Source organism: Balaenoptera borealis, assembly GCF_965194805.1.
Source record: "Balaenoptera borealis genome assembly, chromosome: 5".
NCBI classification, from domain to species: Eukaryota; Metazoa; Chordata; class Mammalia; order Artiodactyla; family Balaenopteridae; genus Balaenoptera; species Balaenoptera borealis.
The window spans coordinates 79,849,997-79,871,788 of record NC_138862.1 but is presented as its reverse complement, the minus strand read 5'-3'; the positions used below and the strand labels follow the sequence as shown (position 1 = coordinate 79,871,788).

General features: G+C 44.9%; 1 long non-coding RNA gene across 1 annotated transcript; it reads right to left on the bottom strand.

Annotated features, from left to right (window-relative positions):
- Window positions 1-2,431: 2,431 nt before the first annotated feature.
- Window positions 2,432-20,585, bottom strand: LOC309629388. The gene is made up of 3 exons (XR_014245040.1): window positions 17,252-20,585; window positions 2,812-11,636; window positions 2,432-2,502 (listed from the first exon to the last, which is right to left on the bottom strand). It is a non-coding gene; the product is annotated as an uncharacterized lncRNA (long non-coding RNA).
- Window positions 20,586-21,792: the final 1,207 nt, after the last annotated feature.

Genomic DNA, 21,792 nt, shown 5'->3' with positions numbered 1-21,792 from the left:
CCTGAAGCCGAGCCACATGCCTCTCTTGCTTGACTTGTCTAGATATGCCCCACCCAGCAGCCAGCATTGCTGATTAGGATCACTCTTTGAGCAAAACACTTGGTTGGTTCTAGGATACAGTCTATACCCCTGAGCTTGGCTTCCCAGAATGTTCATGAGCAGGCCCCTGCCTATTTCTCTGACTCATCCTACCTACTACCCTCTACTCCAGCCCAAGCACACGTCCTTCAGTCTCTACCTTGCTTCATGCTCTTTCACCGGGGGGCCTTTGCATATGCTGGTTCCTCTACCTTTCTGACTCTCTGCATGTAGATTTCCTCTCCTCACTCTTCAAGTCTCAGTTTAAATGCCCCCTCCTCCAGGAAGCCTCCCCTGACCACACCTCTGTCCTCCTCCCCCGCAACCACCTCCACCAAACTACGTTCGTGCTTCTGCTATGTGTTCTCAGGGCACACTGTGCTACCCTTCTCAGAGCCCTCACTCAATTCATCATTACTACTTACTTCATATTCTGTCTTCTCTGCTGAAAAGTCAACAAAGTGGGCATCTCTTTTCATTTGCTCTAATACTGCCATGACACAAGTCTTTTAACTGATAAACTTCAAATGCTCCTGCCCCTTTGCTGAAAAGATCACTTTCAGCAAGAGGAAAAATAAAAATCATATCGTTTTGAAATGGAATCCTTCCTCTGGAATTTTGGGTATATTTCAAAGTAGCACCATAAATCTGGACTAGGAAAGTTGTCTACAGCTTCAATTTTATTTCCAGGTCCCAGTCCTGCACAACCAAACTTTGGTACAAGTTCAAGACAAGACTCCTTCATGTGCAAAATTAACCTGATAAACAGAGCTCCTCACCTCCCTCTTGAAGTCCCGGAGACCGTTTCCACCTGAAATTTTTCTTCTCAATCTTCCCCGTAGTCCCTGAGGTTTGCCAGGCTCCTTCCACAGCACAGAACATGGCGGAGTAAGGGGAGGTTGGACAAGAAAGGGAACCAACTAGCCTTGATTGCTGATCGAGTGCCGGGCACTCTTCCATGTCTTACGTAATCTCCCCTAACAGCTCCGTGAGGTGGACGCCACCTTCCTCCATTTACCATATGGAAACTGTGGCACAGGCAGGTAAGGTGATGGGTCACACTGCTGTAAATGACAGAGCTGGCACGTGAACTCAGATCCACTGACTCAAATGGGCCAACTCTGATTCCAGGCTGGTGCTTTTCTTTCTCTTTTTTAAAGATTTTTTTGATGTGGACCATTTTTTGAAGTCTTTATTGAATTTGTTACAATATTGCTTCTGTTTTATGTTTTTTGGTTTTTTTGGCCGCAAGGCACGTGGGATCTTGGCTCCCCGACTAGGGATCAAACCCACACCCCCTGCATTGGAAGGCGAAGTCTTAACCAATGGACTGCCAAGGAAGTCCCCAGGCTTGCACTTTTCAAGGAGGGGGAGTCCCAGAAGAGGAGTCTGGCACGGAACCAGAAGCTTTCTCCCAGCCTGAGAACCTTAGCAGAATTCTGCATAGTAGACATAGGAAAAAACAAAGGCAGAAAGGGGAAAACCAAGTTCTATTGGAAAGCACACAGCATTGGAGAGAAAAAGCTGGAAACCAGGAAGTTCTCTCATCCCGTTCAAATGTCACCAGCCTAGTCATGTCTCCCAGGCAGGCATCATATGGTTGAAGGCAGATCCTTGGTCTTCTACAAGCATCTTGCCACATGCCTCATCCGCTTAGCTTCTAGATGGTCAGGGACCCTACTGTTTGAAGGGAACTGATTCTTTAAAGAACTCTTCCTGATTGAGAACCCAGCTATTTTTCTCTAGGCCAGCATAACAAGCTTAGGGTTCTATTTTGATGGTGGGATTTGCTAGTAGTTGGGTGGCATCTTCTTTTTTTCTCTTCTTGTCATCTCACATTCTTTCTAGGATTTTCTCCCTTGGGAAGTGGAAATGGAGCATGTTTGCAAAGTCAGACAGTGGGATGGTTCTACAAAGACTGCTTTGTTCACTAGATTGCTAGTTATGAATGAGTGGGGGAGATTGAATTTGCTTACCATTAAAACCCCTCCGCATACTGGAATTCTAGAGGCTGAACTCTAGCGCACACACAGAGCTGAGATGGAAAATCCAATGTGAGGTCAATGCTCCTAACTGATTCATCTTCTAAACTCAACCCATTTTCCCACTTTCTTGACAAACAGGTGGGCCAACATAATGATAGTCTCCTTCCTTCCGGGGCGGAAGGAATCACATGCATTCTGGAGCGGCCAAAGAAGAGCAGGGAGAAGTGAAAGTGGTTGATGAATAATCAGTTGATGTTTATTGAGCATTGAGTATCAGACATTGTAAAAATACTATTATGTATGTGATTTAATTTACTCTTAAATCGTGCAGTTTTCAGAGACATTCACTGGCTTTCCAGAAGACATGTAGCTCCTTTTGACTCTTTTTATTCTCAACCTCTTTCAGGTTTCTGTATCCACCTTGGAAGAAATTTCAGGGCTGAAAGGAAAGCAGAGCCATGGTTTCTGCAGGAACACACCTGGAACTCTCGGCTCTGACATCCCAGGGCTGGAAAGGGACGAAGAGAAGGGAGGCCGAGCAGAAATTAGATGGACTGGATTTGAAGCCTTTTGAGAAGAGACGGCGGGGGGAACAGTGGCATTTTGTACTTCGTATTTTCTCCCACATTTTTTGTGCACCTCTTTTCAAATCTCCAGGGTTATTTAGACAATGAGAAGCTCCTAAAGAATGAGGGAGCGGTCAGAAGCAAGTCTTGAACAGTTGGCTTACACGTTCCCCATGATTTACCTGGCTTGTTAAAGGCAGAGACGATAACCGAAGGGGCCGAAGGAAAGGAGATCCAGTCGTGGAGTGGCTACCCTTGCCAGGTTCGGGATGAAGAATAGGGGTTGTGTCTAATCCCTGCCACATGAGCCAGTGAACTTTGAACAGAGAGGGAAAAACAAAAAACAAAACTCTCAGTCTCACATTCCTTCCACGTCCAACCAATATCCTAACATCTCAAAGTTCAGTGTAAAACAAATATCAAAATGAATTCCATAGCTAGCCACAGAATAAAGATGACTATTCCCATTTTATGGCTAAGGAATTTTAAGTATTATGAAAGTCAATGGTTTGCCCATTCTTTCTTTCAATAAATATTAATTAAGCTCCTATGACAGGCCCAGAGCTGGACACAGTGGCAAACAAAGCAGATATAAAGCCTATAGACTAGTGAGAAAACAGATAGTAACGTTAAAATTCAGCACAGAAATAAATATAAAATTACAAGTTATGATACAGTAATGAGAGGGGAATGCATAGGGAAACGTGAGGGAAAGCCTATCTAAAGAGGTGGCATTATGCTGTGAGCCAGGACAGGAGCAGAGCGGCAAGCAGGCAGCAGGAACAGCCTGTGCAAAGGCCCTCAGGCTGGAAAGCAAAGCAGCCAGTGTCTCAAGGAGGGCAGGGAAAAAGAAAAGGCCAGAGAGCAAGGCAGGGGGCATATTTTTTTTTTTATTGGGGTATAGTTGTTTTACAATGTTGTATTAGTTTCTATTGTACAGCAAAGTGGAGTTCCCTGTGCTGTACAGCAGGTTCTTATTAGTTATCTATTTTATACATATTAGTGTATATATGTCAATCCCAGTCTCCCAATTCATCCCCCCCCACCCCGCCCCATACCGCTTTCCCTGGCAGGGGGCATATTATGTAGGGCCTTCTAAGCTATGGCAAGAACTTTGAACTTTATTCTAAGTAGTGGAATGGAAACCCATTGAAAGATTTGAGACGGGGAAGAGACGTGATCTGATTAACATATTTTTAAATGACCCCACTAATTGTGGAAAATGGAGAGGATGAGGGTGGTAAAATATTGCTGAAGTCCCTGTAAAAGCTGATGAATTGAGCCCAGGGAGATGTAAATCCTGGTCCTTGGCCTAAACCACAAAAGTCTTTATTAAAAAGCCATTATTCATGACTTATAATTTTTTTAAATATATACCATTTTATTAAACAGAATCATATTTTTTCAAATTTCTTATCAACTAGGATGACCTAAAGTTCTAGGGGTTGCTTCAGGGCAATGCCATGTTCAGCTGGCTTTCCTGAACCCCTTTCTCTGCTTTCCAGGTTTTCCAAGAACAGGAGTTGAGAAGGGTAGTCATAATTGGGGAATAAATAAATAGGTCATTTGCATCTGATTTTCCTACCCAACCTCAACGTCATTACACAGCAGCAGCAACAAATGTCAGTGGCAGGAAGTATACAGCAAGAAGAATTAACCACAATTTTTTTTTCATCCAAACTTACACACACACTGTCACACATACATACAGTTGGTTTGAAGTGGCGGGGAGGGGAGGTAGCCAGTTTTCTCACATTTTTAACCAATAGAATCTCACAGCAGTCATCAAAACAACAGGCTTTCAGGCAGTTGACCTTTCGTGTCAGCGGGTTTTGTGAGGGGAGGAGAGAGAAAGGAGAGAGAAAACTTGGGCTTTGCATCATTTGTTATCCTAATAGTTGAACACTGAATCAGTCTTCTGTTACAGACACATTAATTAGATTAAGATACGGTCCATGGGTTATTCAGGCATATAAAGTACTCTTGCTTAATTGCAAAATTAACAATGAAATAGGATAAATCATTACCAAGCTGGAGGTTATTCTGGGACTCATAGGTTTTTTCACCCCACTCAGTTCATTTTCTCCATCTAAAGTTGTTTTTGACACTTAGAAGGAAAAATCTGGTCTAAGGCAACAGTACATGGCACACCAGCATTCAGCCCTCAAGGCGTTAGTGGGCTCTCACTCCCTCAGAACAGGAACTGCTGGTAGATCCATCTCACAAGGGGTTCCAAGTCCCTCAGCCTCCAAAGGGTTCATAACCATCTCAGATGCACAACACTGCAGGAACTTATCCATAGCCCCGAGAAATCCACCTTGAAATCTGAAGGCTGAGATCCTGGTTTCCACTTTTACTACATCACTCCTTGCCTGTCACCTTGTTTCTTTTTAGGAGCAGCCTATTTTTCAGGTGCTGGACAACTTTAGGTCAAATATCTACTATATTCCAGGCACTGTGTTAAGTGATGAAAATACAAAAACAAAGACCTGCTCCCAGATCTCAACAAGCTGGCCTTCTAGTTGGTCACAGGCTTCTCTTCCTTCTGTGACTCCGTAAGAAATGCCTGGCTACTGCTTGGTGCCCATTGTCGTGCTGTAGCAAAGGCATGCAAAGACATAGAAAAGGAATTTAATCAGGGAACGTGTGGAGAGGAGGTATGATTTGAGTTGTCCTGAAACTGGATTAGGAGGAGCTGGTCATTTGGAGAAGGGGAGGAGAGGGCATTCACATCAGAGGGACCAGAATGAATCAAGGCAGGGAAGCTTGAGTGCACATGAGGCATGGGGCCATTACTGTGGTGGGGCAAGCGGCAGCCAGGTGTTTTTCCTATCTTGGGAGAAAGCTTTAGTGGCCAAACATATCCTCCAAATCTGGGAGCGTTAAGCACTTACCCTATATAATACAGAAGAACGAATTCTTGATCGGAATTCAGGAGACCCATTATTCCTGTGTCTAACACACTGCGTGAGCTTGGTCTGATTATTTCACCTGGCTGTGCCTCAGTTGGCTCATCTGCAAAATGGGGGATAAAGATCCCTTTCCCATCTACTTTGCAGGGTGCTTTTGAAGGTTAGGCAGGAAAGTAGACCTGAAAGTTTAACTTCAAAGCTTCCAATCCTTTGTGATAAGAGTGTAAAGCACTGATAGCAAATTGAAGAAATTATTAGTCTTATTTCTAGTGGGCATTGTCATGAGGTAATTTCAGGGACCAGCAAGTCAGCCAGTGACTGAAGTGAAGGGACCATGACTAAGACTTGTGTGGATTTTATATTTCATTCCATTTAAAAACATGTGTTCATCCAGTATTTTATTGATTTAACAGGTAAATAAAACTGGCTCATAAAGAACATTCAAAGTGAAAAGTAGAACCGAGCATCTAAACTGCTTATTCTGCGCCTTTGCAAATGACTCTGACCGTCACTATACTAACAGGTTCAATCCCTGAGAATTTCTGAAAGCCACTGTTTAATGAAAAACAGGTACCATGTGATTCAGAAAATAAGAGTTTGAAATAGCCTCCAAGATCCCTTTCAGCCCTAATGCTTCTTAACCATCCTTCATGTGGTGCTGCAGCCAGACCCCAGCACGTAGAACCATTTCTGAGTTGCCAGATGCCCGCATCTGGGCAATCCTGTGTGTGGCTCAAAGAGACTGGGGTTTATGTTATGGCTGTGAATGTAGACTATACACTCCCTAGAGACGTGGTGAGATGAAACAGGGACATTTCTAGAAGAGCTTTCCACTGCAACCCCAAGCAGTTTGGAGAAAACCAAGGAGTGAAAAAAAGCAACTCATTACTGTCTTGAAGGGAAGATTTCCCAGTGTGTGACACCTAAGATCACAAGATGATGGAAATAAGAAAATACCAAAACAGTTCACCCTCCTCCTGCATCTTTCCCCTGAGGGGCTTAAAACATTTGATAGACACGGATGTCCCTTTTCATCATCTGCAAGTTGCTTCATCTTCCAAAACTGCAAAGCTTCCCCTTCCCTCCTTTTTAAGGAACGTTGAGCAGATCAAGTGAGAATCGGTTTGAAAACGGCCATGTCTGTGGTGATCACTGCTTAGAGACAGACAGGCCTTGACATTTGTTCCATTCCTCCCAGACGGCAATGACATCTCTGTGTTCCCCTGCTGTTACACGGAGAAGAAAAGACAGGTCCACACGGCAAGCCCAGAGGCCTGGGAGGAGGTGCCAGCTCGGCTGTGTGTCCTTGAGCAAAATAATTTACTTTTCTCACTTTGGATCTTTTTTCATCGTTATCCTCAGATGGTAGACATGACCTCTAACATCCCTTCCAGTTCTGATACCTTGTAAAACTAGGACCCTCTGATCATCCTGCATTAACTTAGTAAAGACCGAGAACCATGAAAAGGGAAATCGTAGCCTTTGCCTCTGCTTCCTGACTTCTAAAATGAGGATAATAACACCTACTCTGTAGGGTGGCTGGAAAGATTAGATACAATAGACGCAAAGCTGCTAGCACGGTGCCTGGCACTCAGTAGGTGTCCCATCAATGGAAACCTTTAAATCAAAACCTAAAGATTTCCAGTTTCAGCCTCTGCGAGTCTGATCTCTGCAGTCCCAGGCAACTCTGTGGCTTGAGCATATGGCCCCTGACTTGCAGCTCCCGCTGTGAGTTCTAAGTCCATTTTGGAGTCTTCTATTCCATCCAGAAGCCACATGGAGAGTCTGTGAATTTTTCCATCCCTTTTGGCTGGAACCTCGTGCCTGTGAGTGTCTGTTAGCTCCAGGTGTCTGTGGGCGGGGCCTTTATGAAGACCAACCACTTGGTCCACTGTATTGAGCCCACAGACGCTTCCTCCACCCCCTGTGACTATGGGGGATGGAGTGCTGGGGAACCGGAGCCTGAAGCAGGGAGCGTGTGTCCTTCTGCGACTGCTTTACCAAGCTGCGATCCTTTCAGGGTGATAAGCGCTGGAGAAGGGTAAGTCTTCATCACAACAGCGATGTCGATGCCCGATGCCGGCACCGTGCAGACTGAAAGCCGTAGTAATGTGTCCCACTGGCCATCCCCTGCAGAACCTGAAAAAAAAAAAAATCAGAAAATTCCACTTGCTTTTTCCTATTTAATGAGGTTGAACATTCTTAAGGAATGAAAAGCACAGCTCCAGCCTAGCTTTTAATTAGCTTCAGGAATCCTTGTTTCAAACTAGCCTCATTCCCAAAGCTATTCTCTCTCTGCTCTGAATGAGATGGAAATTCAATTGCATTCGCCTTGTCAAGTCATAATAAGAGGCTCCCTCCCTCTCAAGGTCACATGGGGAAAGACACTCAGTAGCCAGACAGACACTGCACTTTTTGACCCCAGCAGGACACCAGAACTTGAAAAGGGCAGTTTAAAGAATTCTAGTTTGACCAAGCTTGGTGGTTGGTTGGTTTGTTTTTTGGGTTTTTTTGGGAAACTACCGTGTGAACTTGGGCTGTACCTCCACATGTACAATGAAAAAAAAAAAAATTTGGACTTTAGAGCCAAAGTGACCAGGCTCAAATCCTGCCTCCTCGGCTGAGTGCCAATGCAAGTTAACTAAACACTCGAAGCTTCTGTTCCCTCGTTTGTGATGCAGAAATTGATGTCTACCTTGTAGGATGACTGGAGGGACCAAATGAGTAAACTGTAAGCCCTGGACATCATCAGGCCTCAGTAAACATTGTTCCTCTTTCCGCTCATCTGTAAGACAGAGCGAATCACCCCCACTTCACCCATTTCACTGGGTTGAAACAGTGACCCAAAGGGATGATATGTATTCAGAGACTAGGAGCCTGGGTTTCGCAGTTGGAGGTCAGGGTTCCCGTCCCAGTCCTGCTCCCTCCCGCCTGTGCCACCTTGGGCAGTTTCCAGAGCCTCGCAGTTTCCTCGCATTGAAAGCGGGGATATTATCGGTCGCCTCTCCATAGGATTACTGTAAGGGCTAACCGAGGTCGTGTCCAAACAGCCCTTGCCTAGTGCCTGGCACATGGCAAGCGTGCAATAAATATTAGCTAATAACAGTGATGGCATCTGAGAGTGCGTTGTAAAGTTTAAAAATCCTCTAAGCCGGCCATCTCAAATCCTTTTGGGAAGGAATGTGCCACTGTTACCGGTGCTTATGTAAATGTAAGTGGTTATTATTTATGTAGGAGAACATTACTGAGTATGAGGCAGGAAGAGGGAGAGAACAATACAGAGAAAGAAAAATTTACGATGGGCTTCAAAGGGGAATGAGGAGGAAATAACCTCTTACCCGGCACAGGAGAAGCATTCCCCATATATTAGCTGCAAGCTGCCTGAGTGCAAAGATCATATCAATGGAGTCTTCTCTAAGGAAAGCAAAAAAAAAAAAAAAAAAAAAGGTAAGGAAAGGAATGGAATGGAATGGAATGGAAAAGAAAGGGGAAGAAAACTTCATTCTATTTCCTCTAAAATTAACCCTCAGGCTGTATTTATCCAACAGAATCTTACTAAATGCCCACCCCAGGGGAGATTCCGGGACACTGGTGGCTCTCCCCTCAGGGAATTTGAGGTCTAATGAGGATCTTAGGACAAGTACATAAATAACTAATTAAAGGTAGAAAAGTGAAGTGTCATGAATCATTATCTTCATCATTATTAGAAGTCATTTTTATGGAATTCCCCATATTTAGTATATCATCCTTTTTTCCAAAAAAGAATTTTGAACGATTTATAACATTAAAGAAGATTTACACTAAAAAAAATAAAAAAGAAAAAAAGAAAAGAAGATATACACTGAGGTATAAAAAGATAGAACTAGATATTTAGATTAAAACAAAAAGAAATGGCAAAGGCTAATATAATTGTTAGATTAAGCATTAGATTCAACTCTGAGCTTCCTGGAAGTCAGGGCAAGATAGGAAACACATTATTATAATTTAATGTTTCTCAAATGCTAACACTCTCTTAAGCGATATTCAGAAAACTAGGCAAGGCCTAATCCAGTAAACTTGCATTTTCTATTCATCTAACAAAAGCAAAAGGTATGCGTGGCTGTGGAATTTTGAGACATTCAGGTAACCAGTAACCATTATCAACCTTTAAGACCATTATTTTAGAAAAATCTGTATGACATTACACCATTTTGTTGTTGTTTATCATTTCTGTTGGGACTGTTTCTCAGCTAGAATGCAAGCTGTTTCACTTCTTGTGTTTTTAAGAAAAAAATAAATATACTTGAAAACACAGAGCAATCTTTGTATCATTATGCTAGACCTGCTAATCTTATTTTCAACAAGATTTCAGTGCCCTGAGGGCTTTGATCTGTCACAGGGCTCTCTTGGGTTAATTGCTGCTGTTCTCAAGTCATCCCCACATAGACAGGTAGGTGGGAGTGAGGAGAATTAGCCAATTGCACAGAAAAATCAAAGATGTTTGCTTGCAAGGGTGCCTACTTCTGAGAATTACCATGAATTTTGCATGCCACTGACTAAGAAAGGAAGGAAGGAAGTGATGTCTTGAAGATCCTGGGCTGGGACGGGCTGCGGTGAAAAAGGACCAGCTGTTATTCTTCTTCTGGCTGGTTTCTGACCTGTTGTGATGTCCTTTATGAATCTACGAGAATTTGAACTTTAAAACCTGTTTTAAAAGAAGGTGTCCTGCCTTCTTTTTTTAACGTAATCCTTAAAAGGCTCATGAGTTTGATTAATGAGGAAGAATTTTTTTAAATAAAAAATAGAATAAAAGACAAGCAATCAAGAAGGGGAAGGGATACTGCTCTAAGAGAAAGAAAAAGAGAATTGCAAGAGGAGGAGAAAAACAGGAAGGGTCAGAAGGCAGAGGCATCTGACCGCTTCTCGGCTTAAGCCCTGCAGTGCCCCTGAAAAGGGACACCCAGCCTCTGACCAGTTGAGAGAGAGCCCTGCTCGGGGAGGGGTCTGGACAGGGAGCCCGATGACACGTGCCGGCCAGTCCCACACACATCTGTTTGATTTGGCTCTGCTCACTGACCAGCTGCTGGCACTGAATCAGAAGGGGCAGGTGGGAGTGTTGGGGGAGGGGGAAGGAAGGGGAGAGCGGATTATGCACAGTTGTTCCAAAAAGGGGCAAAGGGTGGAGGCTGGGAGGAATGAGGCTGAGAGGGGCCCGGGGGCAGGCAGGGGCAGGAAGCCCACAGCTGTGGTGGTGGGCATTGGAATTAGTCACCCTCTGCAGCAGGTGAAGGCACTGAGTCAGCAGCACAGGGTGTGGCCTCTGTAGACATCCAGGCCCTGGGCCAGGTTTGGGCAAAGTGTCAGGAGTGCTTTCTCACTGTCCCCTTTGACCCATCCACTGTCCCACTAGTAGTGAGCCTGTCCAGACTTCCAAACCAGCCACCATATTGCTTCCCTCTTTTTCCTACAAAATTAAACCTTTTGTTTTCTACCTCAGACAACTTTTTTTTTTTTTTGGCTTTCTAAGCTCACAAAGACTTACTTTCTCTAAGCTCTTAAGATCCTCCCAACCATCTAGAGAGAAAGCTGGAAAGAATCAACCTGCCCACTTTAGAGAGGCCCCAGGAAGTGTAAGCAACATTCCTGAAGTCACCTGGCTCAGCCAGTGGAAGAACAATTTGGGCAAATGCTGACTCTTCCACCTCATCACCATTTGCTCTGCCAAAATTTGCTCTGGTCTACAATTTCTACCACGTGCCAAGAGGCTGAGTTGCTGAATGGTGAATGTATGGGGGAGAGCCATATTTTTACGTCATCCCAGTGTGAAGTCTTACCTAAGCACGAGTTCTTTGCTCCCCATTTGCTCGACACCATGTGCTGGAAACCATGCTGGTTCTCTCAAGTAGTTCACCCTGTGGCCGATCCCTTTCTAGGTCTCTAGCCAGTGTCCATTACCCAAAGGGAAGCCATTCAAGTCACGTCTGCAGGTTTGAAAATCTCACAAGTTCATCACCTTTGCTACTGAAAAAGTTCTCTTCCCACTGCTGGCATCACGTGTGACAAAAGAGGCAGGACACCACCACCTTGCAGCTGATGTTGGTTCCTAGGTCTGCTTACTGTAACAGCAAGATCTGCTTACTTCAAGGACACTCTCGGTATCCAGAGGGTCAAAAATAGCACGATATGGAATTACAAATATTCAATCTAAAAGAAAGACCGGGCTTCCCTGGGGGCGCAGTGGTTGAGAATCTGCCTGCCAATGCAGGGGACATGGGTTCGAGCCCTCGTCCGGGAAGATCCCATATGCCGTGGAGCAACTAAGCCCATGTGCCACAGCTACTGAGCCTGCGCTCTAGAGCCCGCGAGCCACAACTACTGAGCCCGCATGCTGCAACTACTGAAGCCCGTGCGCCTAGAGCCCATGCTCTGCAACAAGAGAAGCCACTGCATTGAGAAGCCCGCACACCACAATGAAGAGTAGCCCCCCGATCGCCACAACTAGAGAAAGCCCACGTGCAGCAACGAAGACCCAAAGCAGCCAAAAATAAAAAAAAAATTTTTTTAATAAAAATAAATTTAAAAAAGAAAGACCATTTCCTATGGTTTGCTCTAATAATATAGCTTTGGGCTCTGAAGAGTGTCTGAGGTTCAAATCCTCCCCATGACATTTATTAGCAGAGTAACCTCTCCTGTCTATGACTTAAAATGAGGATAGTAATAGAACCTACCTCACAGAGTGGTTGTCACAAATGAAACAGCCCATGGCATGGCACGGCCTTTGGCCACTAGCACCCAAGAGTGAGAAGGGAGATTAGTCCTCCATAGACAGGACGTCCACGTCGCAGAGCCCCACCATCAATCTCCTATGGGTTTTCCTTCCAATAATACTCGAATTTCCCACCTTGTGCCACCGCAATTAACACACACACAAATACTGAAAGTGAAGAGATATGATTAAACTCTCCTACTCAGGAAAGAAACTTCAGAACATAAACAGATAAGAAATACCAGTAAAGTTAAACCTGATTTCTCAGCAACTGATTCCCACCCAGGCTTCCTTTTCGAGCCAGCCCCACGTGGAATCCCTGGAGGCCTTACAGGCTCTTCCCAGAGCTGGGCCTTCTTGATCCTCCACCTGGAGGGTGGGCTTCTTCCCTCTCTCCTTCTGGATCTCATCCTTAGGCTTTCATTTGTCTCCAATTTCCAGACACTTTGTCGCATCCCTCTTCGATACCTAACTCACTGGATCTGCATCCCCACAGGGACCACACAGCTCCTCCCTCATCCAACCTCCATGCCTTACACCAGCGGTCCCCAACCTTTTTGGCAGCAGGGACTGGTTTCGTGGAAGACAATTTTTCCACAGACCAGGCGGGGGTTGGGGAGGCAGGAATGGTTCAGGTGGTAACGCGAGCGATGGGGAGCGATGGGGAGCGATGGGGAGCGATGGGGAGCGATGGGGAGCGGCAGATGGAGCTTCACTTGTTCGCCCGCCGCTCACCTCATGCTGTGCAGCCCGGTTCCTAACAGGCCACGGCCCGGGGGTTGGGGACCCCTGCCTTACACAGTGCACAGCTGTACAATAGCCTCAGCTCTGTCTTTGAATTGCGTAGGGTCCTAAGTAATTTATTAATTAAGTACACATTTGTATTTTCAAATTAGCTTCCATAGACTGTACTACAGTTTTAAAGGACTGTAGACATCATCTTGGTATAAAACACAGGTACCCATTGTCATCCTATATAAGGTCCTTCTTCAGAAGTGCCAACGGCTACAAAAAGGACTTAGTGATGGATACTCCGGTCAGATGACATTCAGAGAGTTCCCAACTTAATAATTTTCAATCCCACTCCAAGGCTGAGGGCCTTTACTATGATCCAGCAGCAAGTTCATCTCTCTCTGACCTGGCACCCTAGGTCCAATGACTCATCCCTGATACTGAGTCCCTGATTTCATAATCCACCAGTGCCCTCATTCCTACAAAACTGTCGCCGTCCCAGGAATCAGTCAGCCACCAGCAGCCATATATCCTGTCCGGCACGTTTAGGAGCAGGCCTTATTCCCGGCCGCCCCTGTCCTGATGCTGTAGTGGAAACAAACTTCAGATTTGAATTCTCACTCCACCATGTCTCACATGACCAGCCATTTTATCTCCCTGGGCCTCAATTTCCTCATCTGTAAAATGGGAATAAAAATACCCTGGCAGAAATGCTCTGAGAATTAGTGACAATGCAGAGAATTTGACCCACAGTATTGCTCAGTGAACAGTAGCTGTTTTTCTTTCTTTTTTTTTTTTTTAACATCTTCATTGGAGTATAATTGCTTTACAGTGGTGTGTTAGTTTCTGCTGTACAACAAAGTGAATCAGCTGTACATATACCTATATCCGCATATCCCCTCCCTCTTGCGCCTCCCTCCCACCTTCCCTATCCTACCCCTCTAGGTGGTCACAAAGCACCGAGCTGATCTCCCTGTGCTATACGGCTGCTTCCCACTGGCTATTTTACATTTGGTAGTGTATATATGTCCATGCCACTCTCTCACTTCGTCCCAGCTTACCCTTCCCCCTCCCCAGTAGCTGTTTCTCTTTGGATGACCATCTATTATGGCTGGCTTGGTGCTGACTGCCTCCTGGCCTGTCATCTCCTGTCTGTCTTCATGTGCTGCTGGCACTGCCCACACCCTTACCTACTTAACCGCCTCCTCTGGTCTCTGGGTTCCAACTCCTCCTGGTCCTCTGAGCCAGTTCCGCTGTGTCTCGTTCTGACTGCTGGCAGGTGGTGTGCTGGGGTGGTTCCTACCAGGGCACAAAGCTGATTCTTGACATCTCTTCCCAACTCCACAGTCTGTGACCATGTTGGTAGCTTGAGGTTGGCTATGGTGAGACTATCTACACAGCCGAAATCAGCCAACACTACAGTAGGGCTGTTTCCCCTGAGAGTCTCTCGTTTACCAGCTACAGGCACACCGGTGAGGAACCTTCATTCTTTCTGTACCTTCTCTGGGCCTGATCATCTGACCTGAACACCCAGGTGTAATCCTTTTACGGGAAGGCATCAGAAGCTTTCCTATGCAGACAAACCGGCCTTGAGTTTCAATGAGAATGCAGCTAAACCCATGCCAAAGTCTACAGGACAACTTTTCAGCTTAAGAGTGGAAACACGACACCAGGAAACAAAAAAGTCTAACGAATATACATTAACCTCAGGATTAACCCCACGGCTAATGAGATCTGCTCGGCACAGCCAAAGCATTCTCTTCCTACCCGACTCCCTCCAGGTGAGGCAGGCCCCCGGAGCTGAGGCCTTCACCTGAGCTCTGTAATGGAAATCTTCCAGGCCCTCCAGGACCGTGCCCTTCACACTACCCCATGAATGCGTCTGGCTTGGAAACACTGATGTCTCTTACCAAAGAGAGTGTGGAAGAAGATGAATTTTTCACAGGGGTCCAAAGAAAGCCCTGCCTTTCCTTCTTCTCTGTGAAGGCTCTAAACCACATGAGTTTGCTAAGGCCTTAGCATTTTGAGGGCTCAGATCTTGTTCCAGTTTGTGTACCTCAGAGGCCCGAGAAAGTGCCCTGCCCCTTGGTGGTGTTCAATTCAGATCGGCTGTACCGAGGGCCACATCTGGAGTTTGTAATGGTTACTTAGTGCCGGGCACACTTAACCTTTATATCCCCTTCAAGAAAGAATCATTAAGCAAATAAAACAGGCGGGTAGCATGTGTGTTGTGGGGTGGAAGGAGGGATATTTTTCTTTGTGAGGGAAGTGTATTCTCATGGATTTTAGAGGGCAGACCATCACCTGCTGTAGTGGAATCCTATCTATCTTTGGTGACTATTGCAGGTCTCCTTTGAGCAGTTATTTTGTTCCTGCTTGTACTTGAACGGATTCCCACGGGCCAAATGGGAACACACCCAACCCATCTGCCCGTTAAACCTAAAATCCTCTTTCCTCCCTACGGGATCCATAAATTCTACCCATTTTCCTCTCTTCGCGATTCCAGACCACCTAGAGAACTCAAAGCATCACTCAGGACGCCGCTTCCTCCTGAGTACCCTCCCCTCGACTTGCTGCCTCTAAAATAGGCACACAGCCACGTATTCTTTCCAACACTTTTAATGATAAACTTCACAGGGACACCGACAGAGAGAGACAAACATAGGGAAGGGCCACAATTTCATAATTCTCTCCTACGTTCTCCTCACCCAGTCTCTGGCCCACACTGAAGTGTGAAACATGAGCTCACGATTCTAATAACTCTTCTTCGTCTCCTTATCCTGCCCTCTTGCCTCCGGGAGACATCTCCAAGGCCATCAGATTACTACTCCTGTGCTTCTAGTAATGGCAGATGTCATGACCTTGGTGAGGCACTTCACAGCCTACAAATCACTTTGTGTCTGTTACTCGGGTGAGTCTCAGCATCCCTGGGACCTCGGTCATGGCGTGACTGCCACCGTTTTCATGGGCCAGTGCGATAGTGCAGACGGATGGCCTGGTAGATGCCTGGTCAGAGCCCCCTACAGCTCCCCACAGCACACGCCCACTTTGCCTTACCAAGGAAAGGCAGGGATTGTGCCCTAATTATACGTGACCTTTAGAAAGGATCTGATTGGAAAGATCTTTATCAAGGAAAGGATCTCAAATTGTTTTTTAACTCCATTTTATGAGGAAAATCCACACGCACTTTCTATTTTCCACCCCAGTGGCAACAGCTTCTTGGCTGATGACCTTCCTTCCATTTTGACACAGTAAAGTCAGGGTATCTCAGACAGGACATCCAGATGACCTCTTGCTGTCCTTCCAAAATCCAGGTTCGAGCCCAATCGGGATCAAGATGAAAAATTGCCATTATTCCCCTACTGGCTTTTTAGTTCTTGCTTTATCTTTCCACACTTTCTCTTCCTACCTTCCTCCCAAATGACCAAAGGCACAAGTACTCCAGACCACAAAACTTAAGACTCCCTTAATTTCTCTCCCTGCTTTCTAGTCCAAGTTAACTCAGAATCGGTTACTTTCTTCAGACACAGAATACCTGCTCTCTAATCCATGTAGTAATAACACAGAATTTGTTTTAGAATATTTATCAATTTAAACTTTTCACCAACTCTTAGTGTTCTTTAGAATTAGATGGCTTTTCTTTCCATATAAGTCAGATATCTCCAAGGCCTTCAGCATGTTGACATCAGATTATAGCATGGAGAGGGCCAGGGGGCTGCTCCATGCAAAGCTTAAGAGGTCATCTTATTAATCAATTGTATAGGGCTTCCCTGGTGGCGCAGTGGTTAAGAACCTGCCTGCCAATGCAGGGTACACAGGTTCGATCCCTGGTCTGGGAAGATCCCACATGCCGCGGAGCAACTAAGCCCATGCGCCACAACTACTGAGCCTGCGCTCTAGAGCCCACGTGCCACAACTACTGAAGCCCACATGCTCTAGGTCCCCCAGCAACTACAGGGCCCACGTGCCACAACTACTGAGCCCGTGTGCTGCAACTACTGAAGCCCGCATGCCTAGAGCCCGTACTCCGCAACAAGAGAGGCCACTGCAATGAGAAGTCCGTGCACCACAACGAAAAGTAGCCCCCACTCGCCACAACTAGAGAAAAGCCCGCACGCAGCAACAAAGAACCAATGCAGCCAAAAATAAATAAATAAAATAAATTTATTTTAAAAAATCAGTTGGATAGAAGATTAATTTATTCACTCAACACACACGTACTAATCACTTAACCTGAACTCCTGTAGTGCTTGAGATCCAGTAGCATGTACTTGTTATAAGTGTATTATTCACGTCTTCCAATTAGACCATGGTGTCCTTCAGAACACTCTGGTCTCAGCTTGACGCTCCCTGTCTTATGACATTGGGTGACTCACCTCCCTTCTCTGGGCCTTAGTTTCCCCATTGTGGCAGGTGGGTAAACAGAGCATTCTAAATCCACCGGTTCACCTTCTTCTCATTCAATTCAGCAAATATGGGTTAAGTACAGAACATAAGAGCTACTAGAAGAGCTCAAAGAAGGAGGGATCAAGTACTATTTAAAAGAAATCATGTCATTGTTGAAGCTGGGAGATGGGTACATAGAATTTCACCGTACAGCTCTGTCCATTTACGTGCATGTTGGAAAATACCCTTACTAAAAAGAATAAAAACAAAGAGAAGGAAAGTTAGCAGGCTTCACATAGCAGGTAGTTGCTGAGCAGGATGGAAGCATGGGTAGGATTTCAATGAGCCGACACTGGGTCAGGGACCATTCCAGGCAGGGCACATCATGAGCCAAAGCAATGAGACTGGAAAATACAAGGTGTTCACAAAGGACTGGGAGTAGTCATGTGTGGCCACAGCTCAGGATATGAGAAGGAAGAGGAGGGAGCTGAGCTGGAAAAGTATCGTGGGGTCAGAGCCGAAGGGTCTAGAGAGGCATGGTGCTAAACTCTGTTGCAAGGGAGGTAACTTCACTGGTTAAGCTCAAGTTGGCTCTACCCCTTGTCAGTCTGTTTGGTGCCGGCCTGGGAGAAGGGTCTGTGGCAGAAACTGGCAGAGGAGGATGCTGGCAGGACCACAAGGCTTGTTTCTTCACCAGGAAACAAGGTTTCCTGTAACTCAGACCCATGAATCAGCATTTCCTCTGTCAATAATACACAGCAAGAAATGCAACAGCACAGGGCTTGGGGCAATGGAAGAGAGGAAGGAATATTCCATGACACGGTTGAGCTCTGTTCTCCTTTCCTCTCATGAAACATTCCTGATAAGCTCCCAAATAACACTCAGGTTTCATAAGATAAGTTCCTCAGACAGCCTCACGGTATCACGTGGAGATTAAGCCCTACAGAATACCCAGCTCTCTTATATTATGTGTTTCTATCACCGTTAGGATAAGGAAGATCACATTCTGAATTCTTTCATTATGTGATAACTAAACATTAATATAACAGTGTTTTATCCCTGCAGAGGTTTGAGTGTATGTGTGATTTGCCTTTTAGTTTTTACACACCCCTGCCCAATATTTTATTTGATTCTCATGATAATCCTGTAAGGTACAAAGGGAACATTATACCTATTTCACAAGGTCAGACACCGAGGCGGGGAGATGAAATGCTTCTGCCCCATCGGATCTGTTTTAAAGACACCAGAACTGACACCAACTCTTCAAACTCCAGTCCAAGGTTCTTTTCAAGGTCACAGACTTTTAATCAATACATACATACTTAAACTAGATTTATTTTAAATATATTTTAAAGTATTAAATTAATTAATGATATATTTCATTTAAATTACATATTATATACACATGTCTTCCTAGCACCAGAAAGAATTTTATTCTCTCCCTTATTCCCATCTTTCATTGGTCAAATATTTATGGGCTGCCTACTCTATACCACACTCTGTTCTAGGCACATTCAATGGTGAACAAAACGGGCAAAAGCCCTGCCTTCCTAAAGCTTCCATTCTAGTTGAGGTACTGTGACAGTAACTGAGATAGAAGTAAAATGCAGAGTACGTAAGAGAGTTATACATGCTTTGAAGAATAAAAATGTAGAAGGTAAGAAGTGTTGAGGGATGTGATACAATTTTACACAGACTGTTCGGTGACCATCTCCTTGAAATGTTGTGTTTAAGTCAAGACCTGAGGAGGTGAACAAATAAGCCATGGGGATATATGGAGTTGGGAGGGAGGGGTGTCAGCAAAAAAAAAAAAAAAAAAACCAGCAAGTGCCAACACTCTGAAGCGGTACCTTCCTGGCATGTGCAAGGAACAGTGAGGAGTCAGGTGTGGCTGGATTGGACGGACAAGGGGGAAGCAGGAGAGAGGGGAGTTTGGGGGTACATCATGGAGGCCGTGAGAAAGACTTGCCATTGACTTGGAGAATCTGCTGTCATTTATTCAACGCCGAAACCAAACCAACCACACAAAGAAGACAAAACTAAAATAAAACGAGACAAAGAAGTAAAATGCAGAATAAAACAATAAGAACAACAACAAAAGCATGTAAAGAGGATTAAAGTTAGGTAAGGAAGAGAGGGAAAGAAAAAGTGAGGGGCACGAGGAAAGAAAGAGAAAGGGAAAAAAAGACCATATTCTGTTCACTTGTTTTGCCTCCCTCCCCCCACCCCATGTCTCTCTCCCTCTCTCTTTCTCTCAGATCTGGAATCTTGATCCAGGCTGCAAAAAACTCCCGTGACCTCTTCCTGAGGGAGCCGTGCAGCAGCAAAGTCCGGCAGAGGAGCGATGTATTACCACAAGCCTGGGCCCGGCCCCCAGACCCCCGTTAGTTCCCGTTGATCTGGGCTGCTGGGACTTATCAGACCTCCTTGTGCTCAGGCTGCAGGCTGAAAGCAGTACAACTCCCCCTGAGCCTTCTTTCCTCAGGCCTTCCCAGGGCAGTCACCCTCCAAGTAGAGCCGCCCCCTGCAAGCAACAGGGATAGATCATCAAAGCTATCAGCTCAGCCCTGCCAAAGCTCCCTCCCTAACTCAGGAGTCCATAACACCCTTGCTTTTTTTTTTTTTTTTTTAACATCTTTACTGGAGTATAATTGTTTTACAATGGTGTGTTAGTTTCTGCTTTATAACAAAGTGAATCAGCTATACACATACATACATTCCCATATCTCCTCCCTCTTGCGTCTCCCTCCCACCCTCCCTATCCCACCCCTCTAGGTGGTCACAAAGCACCGAGCTGATCTCCCTGTGCTATGCGGCTGCTTCCCACTAGCTATCTATTTTACATTTGAACACCCTTGCTGTTGACCCTGACTGGTCCTTGAGGGTGGAGTGCCTGTGTGGGAGCAGACATGGGTGTGAAGGAAAGGGGAGAGGAGGATCTCCCAACTGCTCCAGAAGCCAGCATTCTCTCACTTTTTGCTCTTTTTCTTTATTAATCCAATGGGCTTACCAGGCAAGCTCATATTCAGCTCATGCCCATACTGCCTCCACCCCCACCTCTTTACTGGCTTGGAGAGTTTTAGAAAATTTCTTTATGTGACTTTTCCAACCTTGGACACTGGGACCAATGTGAGGCCAGTTTGGTCCCTCAAAGGCTCTTATGAATGTCTCTTTGATTTGCCTCCAGAAGTCACTGAAGAAAATTTGAACAGGACAATACTCCAAGGCAACAATGGACACTAGGTGGAGAAGTCCCTCACGGTTCTTTACCAAGTAAGTGAGAAGGCAAGAGAGAGGCTGAACGACCAGAGTCATGTGAACAACCCCAGTTCATCCCCTCTCCCCACCACTATCAGCATCCTAGTTTGGGTCTCCTCTGAACTATTTTTTTAATTAAACTTTTTATGCTTAGGTATTTATAGATTCATATGTAGTTATAAGAAATAATACAGAGAGAGCCTGTGTGCCCTTTACCCTCAATGTTAACATCTTGCAAAACTATAGTACAGTGTCACAATCAATATATTGATGTTAATAAGTCAATATGGAGAATATTTCCGTCACCTCAAAGATCTCTCGTGTTGCCCATTTATAGACAAACCCAATTCCCTCTCACTCCCACCTGCCCACCCCTTAATCCCTGGTAACCACCATTCTATTCTCCATTTCTAAAATCTTGTCAATTAGGAATGGAATCACACCATATGTAACCTTTTGGAATTCGCTTTTTCCTATCAGGATAATTTCTATCAGGAGATTTATCCAGGTTGTGTGCATCGAGTTAATTCCTTTTCATTATTGAGTAGTATCTCATGTATGAATGTGCCACAGTTTATTCTCCCATTGAAAGACATTTGTTTCCAATTTACAGCAGTTGTGAACTTTTGCTATAAACACTCATGTACAGGATTTTGTGTGAGCATAAATCTTCTCTCTGAGATAAATGCTGGGTTGCACGATGTTGCATGTTTACTTCTTTTTTGAAGACACTGCCCAACCGTTTTCCAGAGAGATGAGATCATTTTACATTCCCATGAAACCAGTTTCTCTGCATACTTGCTAGCACTTCGTGTTGTTGCTATTTTTTGTTATTTCAGCCACTCTTGATAGGTGTATAGTGGTATCTCATGTGTTTTTAATTTGCATTTCCTTGATCTCTAATGATGTTGAATTATTATTCTATGTGTTCACTTGTCATCTTTGGTAAAATGTCTCTTCATATCTTTTGTTGACTTCAAATTAGGTTGTTTGTTTTTTAACTGTGGAATTTTGAGATATCTCTATATATTCTAGATATTAGTTCTTTAACAGATATATGATTTGCAAATATTTTCTTCCCAGCTGGTTGCTTGTCTTTTAATCTTACTGACTGCCAAATGCTTTTTCTG